Source organism: Miniopterus natalensis, chromosome 10 (genome assembly GCF_054644295.1).
Source record: "Miniopterus natalensis isolate mMinNat1 chromosome 10, mMinNat1.hap1, whole genome shotgun sequence".
Taxonomy (NCBI): domain Eukaryota; kingdom Metazoa; phylum Chordata; class Mammalia; order Chiroptera; family Miniopteridae; genus Miniopterus; species Miniopterus natalensis.
The window spans coordinates 6,174,344-6,179,877 of record NC_142090.1 but is presented as its reverse complement, the minus strand read 5'-3'; positions in this window follow the sequence as shown (position 1 = coordinate 6,179,877).

Here is a 5,534-nt window from a genome sequence, read left to right as displayed (position 1 = left end):
TTTGTCACTGCTGCTTAGTATTCCAAAATAGAGATGTAGCTTGATATATAAGGTGTTCCTAAAAAGTATACTCACACTTTGAATAATTATAAAGGCAGGGTTTATTAAAATACATTTTATTTTCAAAATTGAGCTAGTAGCTTTTAAAGTGTGTATACATTTTTGGGGAACACCCTGTATTTAAACACAGATCCAGGTTGTTTAAAATTCTACCATATTAAAAAACAAATCTGCAATAATATAAACTACACTACAATCAACACCCTGTGTGTATATCTGTACACAAATGCTGAGAATATTAGTTGGCTATATTACTGCAGTGCGGTTACTGAGCAAAAGTCCGTAGATTTAAAATTTTGATGGCTGGTGATAAAATGCCCTCCAACTCACAGACTGCCCAATGATATGTGAGAATGCATATTTTCTCACAACCCTAAATCAGATATTATTAAATGTCTTTAATTTTTGCCATTCTAATGAGTGATAAATAATTTACCATTACTGCTTAAACTGTGTTTCTCTGATTATCAATAAAGTTTAATTTCATTTTATGTAATACTTAATATCCGGATATTAAGTATTTTCTCCTGTGCCGTAAACATATATTTCATTAAATACTTACTTCCTACTTTCAGTGGAAAAAATTCGTGATATGCTATGTATAGATATTCAGGGTTGTTATAAGCATGACTTGCATTTTCCTTTAGTTCAGTGTGTCTTTTACCTGTACTGGTGACCTTTTATCCTGGTCGTGTACTTTCGGTGTCAACGCGTCCTCACATTTTGCTGTTGGGCCCTAGGATGTTGTGCGTTTCCCCGGGAGCTGTTTGCCCCTTAGGAGGGTGCAGTGGGTGATGTCCCTGTGTTTGGTGGTGGCTCAGCTGTCCCACCCTCGGACACGCCTCACGGATCATCCATAAATCCCCAGTGGGCCTGGCTGCCTTTGTGTGCTCGCTCTTCGGTTGTCCTAATCTATTTCTCTAACTCAGGATCCGTGATATGCTGCCTTAATTATAGCCTATTTCTAGTATTTTTCTTCCTTGGTAGGTCAACATTTTTGTCTTCCTTCTTACTCATAATTTTCTTACTTTCGCGCATTCATTTTTTTCTGTAAAAGCCTCAGGATCAGCTTGTTTGGCTTCAAAAATGCCTTGCTAATGAATTCAAGGAATAGATTAACTTTGGAAAATGAATGTCCAGTTCTCTCCATTTATTAAAAATTCCTTTGTGGGTTTCAATAAGGTATTTCTATTTTTCGCACATGAAACTTCAAAAATCTTGTTGGATTTACTTTTTTTTTTGTCTCACAATTCTACTGCGAAATAGATTTTTTTTGTTTCTTTTGTTTGTTTTTTGGTAGGTGAGCCGGGTGCTGAAATATTCATTTTTCTATGTTTAGCATGCCACTCTATTGACTACATTATAATAATATTCCTGTTCTACATAGACGTTGGATGCTTTGGTGTGACACTTCCTTAGAGTTCTCTTTTACCAGCTTCTTAACCCCAGTGATTGCAGAGAGATTTAATTTTTTTAAATTATCTTGATTAATAAGTTTAAATTGTAAAATGTAGCTTGAGTCATGAGGTCAAAATGAGCTCTCCAGTTTTCCTTTCTCAATGAGGCAGTTTTAGAGCTATAAGCCTCTCCTTAAAAAAAAATTTTAAAAAAATGAGTGTATTGGGAAAATGTCTATGTCTGCCTTAGGGGGCGATGGACAGGAGCTGGGGGGAAAAAGAAACACACTGTGCCTGAGAGGAGCACAGAGGACTGGGCGGGGGCCCGGAGCCCTAGCACAGGTTTGAATGCCCTAGTTCCCTACGTTTGGGGAGAGATGGAAAGGGGGAGAATTCATTCCACATGGGGAGGTTTGGAGGCTTTGGGCCTTCGTGTGATAATGCAGCGCTATTTTGCAATAAGCAGCATCGAGCCCTCCAAGCCTTCCAAGGCCAACATCGCGCCTCCTCTGGCCTGTTCCGTGAGACTCCCCCCCTGGTTTGAAGAAAGAGCCTGTCAGTGCCCCGTCAGGGGAGTTTCCATTTCAAAAGGAAGCTAATTCGCCTCAGGCCCCTTCCCCATCATTTCCCATCAGCTCCAGGTCTCCCCTGCGAACCCAGTTCCAGAAGGTGCTGGAGACCAGCCACGGCCCATGTGGCGGGAGAGGCCCCAGGACAGAGGCCTTCAGGGTTTCGCTGGCTTCCCTTTCTTTCTTCGCCCCTCCTTCCATCGTTTATGTGTTTGTTTGTGGAGGTTAATAAAAAAGTTGGTCTAAGGACAGCTGATTATTGAAACAATTGCAAAGGACGCAGAAGGAAAAGAGACATCGTTCAGGGACTCTTGGAGCTGAATTTGTTAAAAGCTAGTGATCTGAATCAGCTTTTTTGGGGGGTGTGCATAGGAGTGTGTTTGGGGCTATATAATGTAGATTTACATTGTTAATTAGGAGCTTTACAATTTTTTATTACCAAAAGAGTCTATGTGGATATCGGAACAGTCCCCAGAATATAGTAGGTAGTCAAAACTGTTTGTCAAAGGAATAAAGACAAGCTGGGGAGGCAGTGTGATAGATCGCAAGGTTATCGATGTTTGAAAGTATTTGGCTGATCAACACCCAAGTCTCCTTCTTCTTTGAGGGTAATTTCCCGTATTATGTGAGTCTTGGTGAGAAGCTGCGCATGCCTCTAAATCCTTTCATTTTGGTCTTTGGAATTCAGTTTTTCATCAATAAAATATACTCATTTGAAATGATTTCCCACTTTCAGTTTCTTTCATTTCTGTTCTACTCCTTATTTCTTTTCTTCAGCTTACTTTGGGATTAAATTGTTCTTCTTAGTCTAGTTTCCTTAGGTGGAAGCTTAGGTCATTGAATTTAAATATTTATTTTGTACATATGTGCATCAGTGCTATAAATTACCCCCTAAGCACAGCTTTCACTGCATCTCACATTCTTTTAAAAAATCAGGTCTAGATTAGGGTCATATTGTCAAAGACCTTGTACATAAAGTCAAGGAGGTTAGATTTCAGTCCATGGACAGATGAGACCCAACAGAGGTTTGATATAGCAGCCAGCTTTGGTTTTTCAAGATCATTCTGCCTGCGACAAGGGGACTGGCCTAGAGGGTGGTATAGGGTTCACTCCAGAAGTAGACACAGAATATCATATAAAAAGGGTCTGATTTTTGTTTTATTTATTTATTTATTTAATCACAAATAAAACTGTGGTCAAGGATGACAAAGCAGACATTGCTACTTTGGGCTGCTTACTAAGGAAAATTGTGGGGCACACCCAAAGCACAGCTATTCTCACAAACCCACCCTGCTCTCTAAGTTTCGGGCTATCTTAGAATGTCTTCCCCCTCCAATTCCCACAAAATGTTCGACATGGATTTCAAAGCTCACCGTTGGAAGCACATTTGTAACTGGCCAATTTTATTCATTTTAACGGTATTTACAAATCACAGAATGTTAAAATCGAAGGGACTTTATAGCAAGTGCTAACCTGGGGGGCAGTGTGTGCAAGTAATAACAGAGATCAGTCCTCGCTTCAGCATTTCCAAAGCCTAACGCATATTCAAACGTTTAGTCATTCACCCCCTGAAGCCCACAGATTTTGATAAGTTGTGTCTTTATTTTAATTTAGTTCAGAATATTTTAAAATTTCTGATGAGATTTATTCTTTGACCCATGTATTATTTTTTTTTGAAATTTATTATTATTATTATGTATTTTTTTAATTAAATTTATCAGGATGATGTTGGTTCACAAAACCATACAGGTCTCAAGTGTACGACTCAATAACATGTCATCTGCACAGTGCATCCTGTGCCCATCGCCCCAGGCAAAGTCTCTTTCCATCCCCAGACACACGTATTATTTTGAAGTGTATTGTTTAATCTCTTACTGATTTGTAGTTTAATCTGAGAGAAGACATTGGATGATTTTTTTTCCTTTTTTTTTAATTCGCTACTGCGTGTTTTATGGCCCAGAATGCGGCCTATCTTGGCGAATGTTCCATGTGAGCCTGAGAAGAGTGTGTATCTGCCTCTGTGGGATGAAGTAGTTTCTGGATGTCAATTATGCCCAGTTGACTGATGGTGCTGCTGAGTTCAGCGATGCCCTCACTGATTTCCTGCCCGCTGGATGGAGCTGCCCCTTTCTGGGCGAGGAGTGTGGACGTCCCCAGCTATGAGAGCAGATTCATCTTCTTGTCCGTGGCTGTTAGTTTTTGCAGCACCCAGTGTGATGCTCTGTTGTTAGGCACATACACCTTAAGGCTTGTTACGCCTCCTTGGAGCATTGACCGCTGTATCAGTATGTGAGGGCTTTATTTATCCTGGATCATTTCTCTTTGAAGTCTGCTCTGTCTGAAATTAATAGAGTGACTCCTGCTTTCTTTTGATCAGGGTTAATCTGGTATATTTTTCATCTCTTTCCTTTGGATCTATATGTGCCTTTATATTTAAAGTGGGTTTCATACAGACAACATATAAGTTGTGTTTTTTTAATCTACTCTGTCTTTACCTTTTAAGGGGGCATTAAGACCATGGATGTTCAAAATGATTATTGATGTAATTGGATTAATAGACACCACATTACTGTTTTTTACTCGTTGCCTTCCACTCTTTTTCTGCCTTTGTGGTTTTAAATGGGCATTTTATATGATTCTGTTTCTCTTCTTTCTTATCAGATCATACTTTTTTTTTTTAACTTTTGTGTGTGGCCGTCATAGAGTTTGCGATATACATTTACGACTAATCCACTCCAGCATCCAAATAACTCTCTCCCACTTCATGGGTTGTGTGGGAATTTTTATAAAAACAAAAACACTCCTACTTCCTTCCTCCTGTTCCTTCCGGGACCTATATCCTTGGTGCCTGGCATTAATTTGGGGGAAGTCTCAGTCGTTATTTGTTCAAATATCCCTTCTGGCCCTTTCTCTCTGTTTTTCCTTCTGGTGTTTCCATTATGTGTGTCACAGCTTCTGAGATCGCCCCGCGCTTCTTAGAGATTCTCTTGTTTTCCAGCCTTTGCTCCTTTGCTTTTCAGTTTTTGAGGATTCTAGCGATGTCTTGCTCCGAGTTTCCTTCCTCAGCCATGCCCAGTGTACTAATAAGCCCACGAAAGACAGTCTGCTCTCCTCGCAATGTTTTTTCAGTTCCAGCGTCTCTGTTCGGCTCTTCCATCTCTCTGCTTAGCTGCCCATCTACTCTGGTGTGCAGCCAGTTTTTCCTAGCAGAGCCCTCAGCATATGAATCACAGTTGTTTTATTTTTTTATTATTATTATATATTTTTTAATTTTATTTTTGTTTAAAATATTACAGATGTCCCTTTATCTCCCCAATGACCCGTTCCACCCCGTCCCACCCCCCTCCCCAGTCCCTCTCCCCACCATGTCCGTGTCCTTGGGTTGTGCATAGATGCATATAAATTCCTTGGTTACTCTCTCCCCCTCCACCCACCCGCCCTGCCTCCCTCTGACATCCCTCAGTCTGATCTATGCTTCCATGTCACTGAATCTCTTCTGTTCATCAGT